General features: G+C 39.9%; 1 pseudogene; it reads right to left on the minus strand.

Moving 5' to 3' along the window:
- Window positions 1-2,162: 2,162 nt before the first annotated feature.
- Window positions 2,163-8,406, minus strand: LOC135707410 (uncharacterized; annotated as a pseudogene).
- Between the last annotated feature and the right edge of the window lie 6,056 nt (window positions 8,407-14,462).

Genomic DNA, 14,462 nt, shown 5'->3' on the forward strand with positions numbered 1-14,462 from the left:
ATTCCTAGGATCTGCAGATGATTTTGATTTAAAAAAATAAAAATAGGGTCGCCTACTTTATTCAAAAGCGAAAATAGTCGTTACACGTTTTTTTTTTAAGGAGTGTTTATGGATTTTGCAAGTGGCCTAAGATCCATAACTTAGATTAATGGGTACAAATGTTCATAATTAACCAAAATGCAATCATGGTTCCTATATATGGATCCTGGAGACAACGAAACGGTCCTCGGGAAGATTCGGAATATCCGCAAAATTGGTCAATCCACGAAACTGATCCTAGAACTCCGCGGTTTTTTTTTGATAACATTAGGAACTGTGATATACGAAAGAATTCGGGTTCATGGCATAAACACGGACCCTAATGGCCATAGAAGCATGCTCAGGAAGATCCGAAACATCTGTAAAAGTGGTCAATCCATGAAACTGATCCTAGAGCTCCGTGGTTTTTTTTTTTCGAAAACACTTGGAACTATAATATAAGAAAGAATTTGGGGTCGTGACATAAATATAGACCGGGTTGGCCATGAGACCGTCCTCCGGAAGATTTGGAGCATCGGTAGATTTGGTTCATCCATGAAACAGCTCAGAAGTTTTTTTTTAATCTCTTGGAACTGTGATTTAAGAAAAAAAAAGAGTCGTGACGTAAACATGGACCTGGATGGGTATGAGACCGTACCCTGGAAAATTTGGCAAGTGGTAAATTCATGAAACTTTTCTCGAAAACACTTCGAACTGTGAAGTTTTCGAAAAAAAAATCACGGTTTTGTTCACAGTTTCATTTATGAAACACTTTTACCGATGTTCCAGAACTTCCAGACTACGATCCCATGGCCATGCAGGTACATGTTTATGCCATAACCCCAAATTCTTTCTTATATCATAGTTCCTAATGTTTTTGAAAAAACTGTGGAGCTTTAGGATCAGTTTCATTGGTTAACCTCTTTTAAGGATATTCCAGACGTACCAGAGGACGGCCCCATGGCCATCTTGGTCCATGTTTATGTCATGAACCCAAATGCTTTACTATATCACAGTTTCAAATGCTTTCGAAAAAACGTAGAACTCTAGGATTAGTTTCGTGGATTGACCACTTTTACGGATGTTCTGGATCTTTCGGAGGACAGTCTCATGGCCATCCAGGACCATGTTTGTCACGACCCCAAATTCATTCTATCATCACAGCTCCTAGTGTTTTTCTAAAGCAGCGGAGCTCTAGGATCAGTTTCATGAATTGACCACTTTTACGAATGTTTTGGATATTCCGGAGGACGGTCTTATGGCCATACAGGTTCATGTTTATGTCATGACCCCTAATTAATTTATATATGACAGTCTCATGTGTTTTCGAAAAAAAAAAACGTGGAGCTATAGGATCAGTTTCAGGTTCATGTTCCGGATTTTCCGGAGGACGGTCCGATGGCCATCCGAGTCCATGTTTATGTCATGAACCCAAATCCCAGACAACCAGAATGCACGTATATTCAAAGTTGTTTTCGTGATATACAAACATATATACAAACAAACAATTCGTATATAATGCAAAGAAATGGCTTATACGTACAAAAGTGGAGGCCATATACGTGCATATTTTATATTAATTTTAAAGGAGTTGATTTAACATCATATGCGATTTAATCTGTAATAACAAATTCATTTTGAAAAGTCTTACGATGTAATCTGATTTAATTTGTGATACAGTACAACGGAAAAATGAGTCATCGCATATAAGAAGAAAATTTGCATTCTATACGATTTAACTTAAACATAATGCGAGGTATGCCATTCTTATATGCGATTTTGACTTAGACACGCTAACCTCCAAGTACCCATTAATGAGTAAAAAAGTACCCATTTCGAAGAAAAGTGGCTTAACTCATGAAATGAGTAAAACGAACTATACTCATTAATGAGTATTTGACGAGTACTTCATAAAATGAGTATTTTTTACTCGTCATGTTTTTCGGTAGTGGATAAAAAGTACCCATTTTTTGAGACAAAAATCTCTATAGGGCTCGTTACCATCAATAATAAATACGCCAAAGTTCAACTTAAAATAATCAAACAAAGCTTATCTTAAAATCATCAAACATATCAATTTATTTATTAGGATGATAAAACATTGTTTATTTAGTTAATAATAAAAATCAAATCAACAAAATAAAATTCAGTTTGCATTGTCAGCTTTAAAAGATTCCAGAAACATAGCAGTCAATCGGTTAACCGATTGTCTTGTGCTATGTTTCATAGTTTTGAAGCTAACAATGTCAACGAAATCTTTAATTTTTTGTAATTGTGGTGAAACCGACACATTGAATACTGAAAAGCATTTAAAAAAAACATCAAGCACTTGTGCTGAGCTGTCTCCGCAGTGTATGAGTTCTCCCAGAATGTAAATGAAATACTCATCGCCTTGAGAGATGATGTGTGGTGCTACAGATGCACCTTGCTCAACATTACAAGCAACGTATCTTGCAAGTTGCTCAGCCAGGGAAGATTCTGTATCCTAGAAGTGCAAAAATAGTTTAAAAAATAGATTGATTTTTTTTTTTAAGAAATGCATTGAAATTACCGGTACAAAACGGACCAAATCTGAAGCAATCTTGTGTTCGATCGTTAGATCCTTATCATGCTCTCTTTCTTGTTGTTTCAAACCTCGTCGGCTCAGAGCTTGCATAATCCGAAGGCATCCTCGAAGATTATCTAATGCAGAGGTGATTGATTTCCTATTCGTATGGGACAGTTATGCTTTTATGGGCAGCGTAGGTGAGACATCTACAAGGCATGTGTGCTAATTTCTGTAAAATTGTAGATTTTGTCAACAACATCGTAGTCTGGCGGTGGATCCATAATTATCAAAAAACAATATGTGCTTACCATCCTGAATTCCTGAAAATATGCCTTGTTCAACCATTAACCCTCTCGAAAAATCTTAGCCAGGATGCTGTTTTTGTCGTAGTTGGGTGTGATGCGCTCGTAAGTTTTTTGAATCTGTTAAATACTAAAATAGAATAAAATTGTCAAATAACAATCATAAAATAAAACTTGCCAATACTCCATGAAATGACCTGAAGTGTGGAAATGTTTGTAGGATGCTTGAAAACGACCTTCTATTTTGCAACATCATAACGTATAGGGAGTGTGTTTCTTCCATGCCTCTCATGATAGCTTTAAAATTGGCGGATACCCCATCCTTGTTTGCACATTTTTCAGCAAGCTCTATTATTCCGGTTGAAACGCTTGTAACCTTCTCAGCTTTTTTCTTATGTGTAAATTTCCTGTCTGTCGATCTCAAATGTTTTGAAGCAGCATTGCGTAGATGTGAATGGATCAAACCTGAATGCTCGTGATTTGGTCCTTTGCCAGCATTCCTCCAGAAAAAGTACGACTGAAAGGGGAAAAGGGTTCAAAAAATTTCAACAAACTATCCATACTTATTTTTTATGGAGTACCTATAAAGAGAGATACGACACATCAAATTTGGAGAATAGATTATCTGTCATTATAATAATAACATAATAATCGAGTACAAAACCTGGCAAATGGGTGAGGTGTCGTCATTTTCGTTACAAGCACTCATATATGTTTTAGGAAAACCTATCGGAAGTACTTACATACTCTGGTGAACTTTCTGTCAACTTCGTGGATGTCAGTCAGGAAACGTTTCAATAATTTTTTTGGCCAACGATTTCTTCTCTTCGGTTGCAGGATAACTAAAATATGAAAAAATCATTCAAGCTTTAAGTTGATGGGATTTCAAAGTCGTTAAAAATAACTAACATTTTCTCATTTAGTAGTTTCGACACCATGCTGTCACAAAGGATGCGTACCATGAAGAGCAGTTCTTTATGGATGGGTACAATTCCGGCATCCAGCTTGGAATACAGAATGCTTCTAAATTTGGCATTTCAATCCAGGGATTGTCGTATCTAAAACGATGTTCATAAATAAATTCAATTAAATTTTCACCCGAAATGCATACGGATAATAAATACTTACGGTTGTAGGTTCTGATTCAAATCCTGGTGCTCCACGAGATGGTCCGGCTTGGGGTGAACATGTTTCAATAACTTCAACCGAGTCTGCTTGCGCTTGTTTGAGTTTGTGCACTATGCTCAGGATCAATAGCAGAGGTCCTTTCTCAACGATTCCAATGTCCTTAAGATCGCTTTCAGTGAGGTATTTCAAAGAATCGTTGGTAAATTTGTGATCTACAAAGTAAATGAAAATGTTAATGAGCTTTATATTGCGGGTTCATTATTAAAAAAAATATCAAACATAAAACATGCACATACACAACAATTAGGGCATTTTGAAATGCACCAATTTGACAGTACCCTAACTGTGGACCTAAGATTGGGCCATTCGCTAAAGATCTCATATTTATCAATTTTATCTTGATGAACGCGTCATCGGGACGGTACTAATGGATATGGTTGCTGATGAAAATTTGACCTATTACTGAATTCATGCATGGGACATTTCCTTTAAGTATCCGGTAACTGAAAATTGTTGATGTTAGCGGACTTTCAGTTAAAAGTATTGCGGTGAACGTCAGAACATCTAGTGTATAACTCTTTTTTGCGAATGTGTCAAACCGTTACATACGAGCTTATAAAAAAAAACTCTAGACGGCTCAAAATACATGTTTCTGTTTTAACAGATTTTTGCGATTGAAAATTAAATATTTTTATGAATTTGTCTGCCCGTGTAAAGTACTCTAGACAGCTTTGTCACTGCACGGGATAACACACGAGTGAACCAGCATCACCAGCATCATGATCTCCCTCCATATAAATTTTGTAAACAAGGTCAATGTCAAAATCCCATACAAAATCAAATCAACAAAGCCAGCGTACATTGACCTCTTATAGAAGTATGTGCAAAAAATTGCATGCATAATAAAAAAAACCCACCAGCTGAATTAATGCAGCGTATCTCGGTTATGTAAGTATTTCTTGCTCACAATTTATTTTGATAGTATTTACTATAGTTCTAATATCATCTAGATGAATGCCTGCTGCTAGCAATAATCGAACCGATCTTGGGATCAGCCAATGTTAAAACCGCAGGCAATTCGTATTACGCGAGTACACGCTCGTGTTATTTTCACTTCAATTCCTTCGAGCATGTTTCGTGCAGCTGAATCCGACAGAGGCAATACCAGATATTTTTGGATTTCCGAAATGAATAAAAGCAGCTAGTAATGTTAAGTGAACTTCAGGTAGGTGAAGATAAAATATTAACTACCCGAATGCAGAATTAGTCTTTCCCATATGGTTTTAGGTCTATGAGGTAGTACCACGTAACAAGTGAATCTTTGTGAAGTTCCTATTTACGTAATACCGTGCGACAATTGGAGACTGCCAGCTGTACGATCGAAAATAATTGGAGTTGCTATTGGGAACCTACAAAAAAATCTCCGGATGCTGTTCATGGTTCACTGATACGGATAAGGAACGATTTTACATGGCGTAGTATTTTGGAGGTGGACAATATCCTATAGCTTATGTCAATGATTGTCAAAAACTTAGTATGTATCTAGTTTACTTCCCTTATTTAGAGTGTGGGAGATTGTTTTTAACAATTATTTAAATTTAACCACGAACATTTTAGGTCTTGGTTGTACGTACACTTCTTGCAATTACATCATGTTGAATGAAATAAATCACGTTTACATATTTATATATATACATACATATATTTAATTTCTTTTCTTCTATTGCATGCCTTCTGTTTTGGGCTGGGTTTTCTGTATTGCTAGCTATTATTTACAGGGTCTGTTTCGTATGCATTCTTAAACTACTCAATCATTATACTTCAAGCTTATGTACTGATAATCCTCATTCGAACTATGCAAACGCCACAAACTGTAAGACTTCTTAGTAAAAATGTTGTTAACTGAAGTTCGAATGCTTTGGTTAGTTATTTCTATTTTGTAACTAAGCAAAGAGTTACACAGCTTAAGTACTTTCAAAACTTTTATAATACAAATGTAATTATTGTTTTTTCTTATAATAGCGTTTAGTATGCCATAGTTTTGCCCATTACATGTTTCGTATTTTACAACAATCCCAGCTCGAATAGTAACACCGTTTATGGACATACAGTTGATGCTCTCGACATTGTTGGGCAGATCAAATACGAGAAGTGCACATTCGAGCGATGCTTTCTGAGTTACTGAAGCTGATTTAACCGATAATTGATCGACGCAATAGTTATGATTGATAATAGATGTAGTTTGCTTCAAGTTAATCCTTTTAGCAAGACTGAAGGTCAAGTTCCGAAAATTACAGCATGTCTTAGTTAGAGATTTTAATTCCTTATACTTTCCTCAAATTGTAAGCACGACATGTTTACAATAGGGCCGCTTCGTCTGATAAGTGCAGGGTATTGACTCAAATGGTGGATTTTGTTTATAGGGTTTACAGCTGGAAAACACAACTTGAAGCTTTGATAAAACTGTTTGATGGTTATTTCTAAATCATTTATCATGTCATTAGTTAGAGTATTCGAGAATGCGTAAAAAGTGATTTTCAGCAAGTATGAAACTATTTCAACAAAATCGTTATCAATAAAATCTGAAAAAATGAAATTGAACGCTCGCAGGAGTAACATTGTGATGCAGACTGACTTAATGAATTTCCTTTTGTTTTGAGCGTTTTAGAAGTAAAATTTCCACTTGGCTTATCTTTCGCTTCTGCAACCCCATAATCAAAATTTTGAATTCGATTATTCAAATCATTATCGGATATAAGTTTCTTAATATTTACAAAACAATTCAAAGTCTTCTTAAGAACCATGCTAACTACTCCCTCTAGTATATCGTGCATTGGATCAAAGGTTAGATTTTCCGTGAAATGAAAGTATTTCAAGCAATGCAAGACAGGAGCTTTAATGATGCCACACCTAGCTGGAGTTGTTGTGCCATTTTTTAATGCTAACAGGTCGTTATTCACACTTTCCTGAGTGCGCAAAGGAAAATGTACACCGAAATGTCCAGCATGCATAGAACTCCTTGTTATATAACAAGCTCTGCAATATACTGAAGACTGAGGTGGCATCAATTCAAACAATTCGTGGAATGCGGCCGTATCCCCAAGCACATGCACCAAAGTGGCTCGAAGAGTGACATTTTCATTTCCAACATTCTTAATTATAACTCCGGTTTCAGACTGCAGTGCCATCAAATCCTGCAACAATGGTTGAAGGATTTTTTCGTATCCGTACTTTTTCACACACTTTGAAGGAACCATCAATGCAACGTAAACTCTGTCAAGTCCTGAATTAATTTTTGAGTCAAAGTTTTGAATTTTAAACGTTATAATGGTAAGCTTATGCTTCCCTCTGCGTGAGCCCAAGGGATTGCAGTACTCCACATTGTCAATGTGAATCGACTAGCCAAGTCCGTAGGGATGGATTCTACAAAATTCCGTTGTTGTGAAAAGGGTCCCATCCTTGAAACCACGTATGCTTCCATCACATCGTTCTTCCTGCAGTATCATCTCTCTTGCTTCAGCATTACTGAAGATCAAAGCCAAGGTGTCCTTGACCGGTATGTAGTGCATCATATCCTTGACGGTTGATACCTTGGTCACTGAGTGTAACTTCTGTCGTCGATCCTTCCCTGCGCGGTATCGTATTCTTTTATTAATTTTTTGTACTCCTAATTCGATTTCCATTGGCTTAGGAACGCTTTGTGCAATTTTACCAGACAGGTAGGAAATATTGATATCTGGACTTATAACATCTTCAAAAATATTGTTTACTTCTAAATCGTTAATGAGTGTTTTACCACCCTTATCTCTCTGCATATCGTTAGAGACAAGAAAATCTGCAACAACTCCCACTGAAAACTGTTGATAGTTCGACAACATTTCATAGCAAAAATCCATGAAATATTTGATCTTGGTTTCGGTCAATGCTAAATCGCAACGCAATTTAGAGACAGCTGCCGATGCAAGTTCCCTAAGCTCTGCTTTTGTCGGCTTGCTGCCGTAATAGAAGGGATTTGTTATGAGAAACTCTTCCATCATATCCTCCTCCTGCACTTGCTCTACTTCCATCGGCTCAAAATCCGGCGAATGGTCCTTATCTTGTTCAGCTTTCTGGGGGTGACACAACAGGATGTGGGCCCTCAAAGCTTTAAATGATAGCTGTATCGAGCCACACGAGCACCGTAATGGAACATGATTCTTTTTGCTCGTGTATAATTTATGATTTTTTACATGGTTTTTTAACTCGTCCAGATAACCTGAAACAAACACAGTGCATCCGGAAACAGGACAAGATAATCCTGTCAAATATCGGATGAATTGCAGAAAAAAAATAAAAAAATAAATGAAAACTATTCTTACCTTCCAATTTCTCGTATTCCTCCGGATTCAGCTGTTCTTTTAGGGATTCCATACCGGCAGAGTATCTCGGACTTAAAAATTACAATTCCAATCGTCAGATTCTACCGATTTGCAGTTCCGCGGTGCGCTGTCTTCTGCGTTTTTTTTTTTTTAAATGGCGTCACTTTCACACTGAATCAGTAATGCATATTTTTTACTCATTTTTATTCCAGAACATGTTTTCAAAAAAGGGGAAAAAGTACCCATTTTTCAATATTACGAAAATGCTCATTTTTTGAACCAGCTCTAAAAATGAGTACAAGATACTCATTTAATGGGTACTTTCAAGTTAGCGTGTACTGTAGCAATTTACGATACTGTCTGTACATTGTTATACGACTTCTGGTTGTCTGGGATTCTTTCTTATTTCACAGTTCCTAATGTTTTCTAAAAAAAAACCGTGGAGTTCTAGGATCAAGTTTATGGATAGACCACATTTACGGATGTTCCGGATCTTTCGAGGGCCGTTCCGTTATATTCCATTCCATGACTGTATTTTGGCTAATTATGAACATGTGTGCCCATTAATCTAAATTATGGATCTTCATCCACTTGCAAAATCCAAAAACACATCTTTAAAAAAAAACGTGTACGACTCTTTTCACATTTGAAAAAAAGTAGGCGACCCTATTTTCAATCTTTCTGCAATTAAAATAATCTACAGAGCTTAGGAATTCTAGATTTACCACAATTTTGGAAATTCATCAAGAAATGGCTAAGTTATATCATTGCAAACTTGCTGTTACCAGTGTCTGTTTTTATCATTTACCATCACATGCAAGGAGTATCGCTTCAACCCAGTGTCGATGAATTGCGTTTGTTTTGAACATCTTCGTAGTTACGAAACGAGCGAAATGAACAAATGAGTTTATTATACATCAACGAATACGCGTTTTTTGATATTCACTAGTGCTCGATTATCAAACCCAAAATTGTCAAAATCAGAAGTGATCCTCAAAAGCAAAATAATCAACGACATTTTGGGCAAAATGATTATTTTGAATATTGTCGACCACACTGCCTAAATCATCGATATTATCATCAGTTCAGTTTGAGGCAATAATTTGCCGTCGACTTATGTCTAAAACCCACGTTCTTCAGCGCTATATTTGTTTAAAATGAAAATAATCATTTTGCATTTGATCCTCAATATCATCCCGACCAAGATGAAGACGAATATCAATATTTACAACACAGAGGCGATAATGAGAATCCAGCCACGAATGAAGAAAAACAAATGTTATTTTTGATACTCAGAGGTTGCCTAGATCAAGGGAATTTGTTTATATCAAAAATCAAATTCATGCAGGTAGTTAGTCTATCTGTTAAGGTTTTCTTCATTTTCAGCTAAATTGAGTGTAGAAGAAAGGATTTTTATCAGCACTGGCTGTTACACGTTTTTCGGAGGCTTCGTAGTCGGCTTGAAAAGCTAACGGATTGTTACCTCTTGCCCTCGAATGTGGAATCCGTAGTGATGATTTTTTAAGCCACAGTAAATTTCTGTCGAAGAAACGGCTTCACACCCCTGTTTCCATTTTGTCTCCATCGGGTAACGTAAAAAAACACCCCGAAGGGACCGGCTCCAATGCTCAAGCTTGTGTTGGATGTTCGATGCTGCAGGAACACGAAGCTATCAGGATCCTCTACAACATCAAATGCAATTTCTCAGAGCTGCTTGAGTTCCGAGGTTACCACCATGTGCCAAAACCAGGATGAATTCAAATTCCGTGAGGCAAGTCGAAAACCGGAGAACTGTGAAAAAAATGTTCCCTTCTGAACTATTTACTTCAACGATTCTGATTACGTCACTTCGGCCTACTTTGGCTTACTTTGGCGGCCTACTAAAACTCATTTTGGATTCAAGCGGCAAAACGAGTAAGACAAATAATCTACTGCAGTGATTTTTCTATATTCATTTTGGCTGATTTGCACAACACTGAGACAAAGTAGTGCTGAAATATCTACTTAATAATAGCGAATTACCGTGCTTCAATTCGACAAACGATGGTTCACTGCATGCCTACTGTTATGTTCTACTACCTTAAAACTTTTCCACGCAGCCTCGTATTCAACTACGCTATCAAATGAACATTTTCCTACCTTCAGCTCAATTCTGCAAATCACTTTAAGGCACACAACGGGACAACACTACAATCAACCACTGCGCTGCTCTTCAACAGCTGCAGCAGCGCCCGGAGCAGCAGCACTAGCAGAAGTCACCAAGTCCACTCGAAACCTCATAAATCTTGCACAGATTGGCGTGTTGTTTGTGTTTCCTCGCCATCACAGCAGCAGCGACCGGTCGTTGTCCTCTCACCTCCTTCTCTCTCCGGCCAGCTTCCATTTTGTTGAAATATCACAGGAAATTATTGAATTGTTTCCACCCGGATCGCGGAAAAGTGCAATATCCTTTCATTCCCCCCCATTCCCTCCTCTCACTCGTACTGTTGTTCGCACTGTGCGGAATTAGCAATAATGAATGCTTTACGATTTGCATAATCGTTTAAATTAATCGGAGATGTTGTTGAACCCCTGTGAAAATACGAAGAGAGCTATCGATAAGCAATGCGTTTTTAAACTGGTGAATATTTGAAAGACTTAATTGCTATTTTGGAACAGTGTGAGATTTTTAGAATAATAGAGGAAATGGCTCTAATGTTGGCTCATGGATCTAAGATTGGGTCCATCGCTAAAAATCTGCTATGCATCAATTTTATCTAGATGAATGCGTCATGGGGACGGTACTAATGGATATTTTTGGGCGCTATTGAAAATTTAGTAGATTGCTGAATTTATGGATGGGCCCAAATTAGGAGCATTTAGGCCGACATTACATCCATTTCCCCTACTTGATCAACCTGAAGTCTTCGTAAAATATCAAGAGTATTTTACTGAAATCTTCATATATCTGGAGATCTTTTGAATGCTCCCTGAACAATCTGCCATCTAGCATCCCTATACAACTACAAAATTCGCTTTAGCTGTAGAAAATATGGTCAACTTCTATGAAGTTCGACTCTGACCACTACCTGGTGATGGTCAAACTGCGCCCAAAACTTTCCGTCATCAACAATGTACGGTACCGACGCCCGCCACGGTACAACCTAGAGCGACTGAAGCAACCGGATGTCGTCTTAGCATACGCGCAGAATCTCGAGTCAGCGTTGCCAGAGGAGGGCGAGCTCGATGTGCCCCCTCTAGAGGACTGCTGGAGTACAGTAAAAGCAGTCATCACCGACGCAGCCGAGAGCACCATCGGGTACGTGGAAAGAAGTCGACGGAATGAATGGTTCGACGAGGAGTGCAGAGCGATTTTGGAGGAGAAGAACGCAGCGCGGGCGGTAATGCTGCAGCATGGAACCCGACAGAACGTGGAACGGTATAAACAGAAGCGGAAACAGCAGACCCGCATCTTTCGGGAGAAAAAACGCCGCCTGGAAGAAGCGGAGTGCGAGGAAATGGAACTGCTGTGCCGTTCCCAAGAAACACGGAAGTTCTACCAGAAGCTCAACGCATCACGCAACGGCTTCGTGCCGCGAGCCGAAACGTGCAAGGATAAGGACGGGAGCCTCTTGACGGACGGACGTGAGGTGATTGAAAGGTGGAAGCAGCACTTCGATGCGCACCTGAATGGCGTGGAGAACGTAGGCACGGGAGACCAGCGCAATGGAGGATACGACTACGTCAGTGCAGTAGAGGACGCAACTGACCCAGCTGGTAAGGATGGTATCGCAGCCGAACTCATCAAGATAGGCCCAGAAAAGTTGGTCACCTGCCTGCACCGGATGATAGTCAGGATCTGGGAAACAGAACAGCTACCGGAGGAGTGGAAGGAGGGGGTAATCTACCCCATTCACAAGAAAGGCGACCATTTGGAATGTGAGAACTTCAGAGCGATCACCGAGTTCGTGGGAAGTTATCAAGCCGGCTTCATCGACGGCCGATCGAAAACGGACCAGATCTTCACCGTACGGCAAATCCTCCAGAAATGCAGTGAATACCAGGTCAAAACGCATCATTTTTTCATCGACTTTAAGGCGGCATACGTCAGTATCGACCGCACAGAGCTATGGAAAATCATGGACGAGAACGGCTTTCCTGGGAATCTGATCAGACTGATCAAAGCAACGATGAACGGTGTGCAAAACTGTGTAAGGGTTTCGGGTGAACTATCCAGTTCATTCGAATCTCGCCGGGGACTGCGACAAGGTGACGGACTCTCATGCCTACTCTTCAACATCGCTCTAGAAGGAGTAATGCGACGAGCCGGGCTCAACAGCCGGGGTACGACTTTCACGAAATCTGGTCAATTTGTGTGCTTTGCAGACGACATGGACATTATGGCAAGAACATTTGGAACGGTGGCAGAACTATACACCCGCCTGAAACGCGAAGCATCAAAGGTCGGACTGGTGGTGAGTGCGTTAAAAACAAAGTACATGCTAGTAGGCGGAACCGAACATGACAGGATTCGGCTAGGAAGTAATGTCACGATAGACGGGGATACTTTCGAGGTAGTGGAGGAATTCGTTTACCTTGGATCTTTAATGACGGCTGACAACAATGTGAGTCGTGAAATACGAAGGCGCATCATCAGTGGAAGTCGTGCCTACTACGGGCTCCAGAAGAAACTACGGTCAAAAAAGATTCACCCCCGCATCAAATGTACCATGTACAGAACGCTAATAAGACCGGTGGTCCTCTATGGACACGAGACATGGACTATGTTCGAGGAGGACCTGAATGCACTCGGAGTTTTCGAGTGACGTGTGCTAAGGACGATCTTCGGTGGTGTGCAGGAGAACGGTGAATGGCGGCGAAGAATGCACTCTACGGCGAACCCAGCATCCCGAAGGTGGCCAAAGCAGGAAGGATGCGATGGGCAGGGCATGTTGCAAGAATGCCGGACTACAACCCTGCAAAATTGGTGTTCGCTACTGATCCGGTTGGCACAAGAAGGCGTAGAGCGCAGAGAGCACGATGGGCGGACCAGGTAGAGCGTGATCAAGCGAGCATTAGGCATGACCGAGGATGGAGAGTGGCAGCCGCAAACCGAGTATTGTGGCGTACTATTGTTGATTATGTCTTAGCTTAAATGTGATGTTGTACAAATAAATGTATGCATGTATGCTCTATGAAGTTTCCTGAACTTCTTTCAAGATACAAATTTTATCCAAGCTCTAGTAATATTACTTAGGCTCTGAACCATTTGGCGAATGTTTTTTTTTAACTATGGTTAAAATTTGACAGATGGAAAGTTATCGATGAACCCTGCTATCCGAACATGGTTATTTCTGTCAGACAAGAAGTTAAATTTTAACAACCGTGGCTCGAAAACCGGTCGATCGACACCACGGGGATTTTCGAACATAGAAAATAACTTTCGAAATGTCACTTTTAACCATGAGTTAAGTTTAACTCGGCAAATGGTTCACAGCCTTAGAACATCACCAAAATTCCTGAACCCCCCTAATCCATTTCTAAGAATATTCCTGAATAAAGGTTGAACACGAAAAAATCCGGACCTATCGGCCTATCCATTGCTGTAAACGCAGCGGCTTTCGTTGCAATTGCTGCGGTTATACGATGGCGAAAGGGCAGAATACCCGCTTCGATGCATGCGGCATCGGCGGACGTTGAAGGAAGAAAACCGGAGACAATCCGAACGTAGGTGTTGAAAGTTGGTGCTAGTATCTGCACGAGCTTTTCGGTGGTGATGCACGTCATCTCAAGGCCGTACAGTAGGCGACTATCGATGACGGCACTAGGCTGGCTTTGAACTTTGATAGGTGGCTCGCTGACACAGTGCCGGGATGGACACACGCTTTTGGTGGCCGAAAGCTGGAAACCTACCGCGTTGGCCCACCTGGCTACACCGGAGACTGCTGCCTGGGCCTTGATCTTGTTACGTGCTGCTGTTGGGCCGGTAGTTACGATAAGTACATCGTCAGCATACACGAAAATGTAGACATTTTCCGGAAGTCCTCCGAAAACTCCGTTCATGGCCACGTAAGAGGGTAACGGCGACAACTGACAACGTCGTGTTGCCAAATGTGACTCTGAAAGAAC

This window comes from Ochlerotatus camptorhynchus, unplaced genomic scaffold (genome assembly GCF_037179485.1).
Source record: "Ochlerotatus camptorhynchus isolate MF236.1 unplaced genomic scaffold, CSIRO-AGI_Acam_v1.1 ptg000310l, whole genome shotgun sequence".
Classification (NCBI taxonomy): Eukaryota; Metazoa; Arthropoda; class Insecta; order Diptera; family Culicidae; genus Ochlerotatus; species Ochlerotatus camptorhynchus.